The 828-nt window shown below is 39.6% G+C and overlaps 1 long non-coding RNA gene across 1 annotated transcript in view; it reads right to left on the bottom strand.

Annotated features, from left to right (window-relative positions):
* LOC113641994 overlaps positions 1 to 468 on the bottom strand; it is a 2,227-nt gene extending 1,759 nt beyond the window's left edge. Inside the window, exons 1-2 of the long non-coding RNA XR_003440445.2 lie at positions 418 to 468; positions 1 to 91 (exon numbers count right to left, since the gene is read on the bottom strand). The exon at positions 1 to 91 is cut by the window's left edge and continues 65 nt beyond it. This is a non-coding gene — a long non-coding RNA (uncharacterized LOC113641994). The remainder of the gene's footprint in view (positions 92 to 417) is intronic.
* Between the last annotated feature and the right edge of the window lie 360 nt (positions 469 to 828).

Genomic DNA, 828 nt, shown 5'->3' with positions numbered 1-828 from the left:
CGCTTTAATACCACCCTCTTAGCGCCGACGTTCATCAGAGATCATTATGCCGGCAAATGATTGTGGGAAGACTTCCTAAAAATGCTGTTCGCTGTTGAAGAATGGTATTTCTCAAAGGTTAGTCAGATCAGACGACCGCATTTGTTTCTCATACCGCAATATACAGTCGAATACAGATTAATGACCGCTTTATTTAATCATTAAAATAAAACAGTATAGTCAGATCCCAATCGCAGATTTAAACAAGAATTTATCGAAGGATGTTCCAAACAACTTGTAAATACTCGAAAGTCAGTATAAAGTCATGCAGATACAAGTCAAGAGCTTCAGATAACATTCACTTGTGAATCTCCTGGGATTTACACACACAACAGTTGCTTGATGTTTACACAGAATGATAACTAAAATTACACTGACCTGTTAGTTCCTCAGGAGCTCTTGGTCTCACAGTTCCGCACGACTACAAACCGTTGTAGAAAGGACATTATTTACATTTAAATGAGGAGAAAAATAGTAGTTTAATTGTAAACTTCAACTTCAACATTTCTATGCTTCTGTAGAGAGAGGTTTAGCACGTGGATTAGGCTACAAACACACGCACACACACACACACACACACACACACACACACACACACACACACACACACACACACACACACACACACACACACACACACACACACACACACACACACACAAACACAAACACACACAAACACACACACATGCACAAACACACGTGTATGAACTTGAACTTAGTGCGAAAGCTGTGAGTCTGAATCTGTTCAACTGTCTTACAGCTTTGTCGTGTTTTTGTGGAAGTTCT

The sequence above is a fragment of the Tachysurus fulvidraco genome, chromosome 23 (assembly GCF_022655615.1).
Source record: "Tachysurus fulvidraco isolate hzauxx_2018 chromosome 23, HZAU_PFXX_2.0, whole genome shotgun sequence".
In the NCBI taxonomy this organism is placed as follows: Eukaryota; Metazoa; Chordata; class Actinopteri; order Siluriformes; family Bagridae; genus Tachysurus; species Tachysurus fulvidraco.
This window is presented reverse-complemented; position numbering and strand designations above follow the sequence as displayed.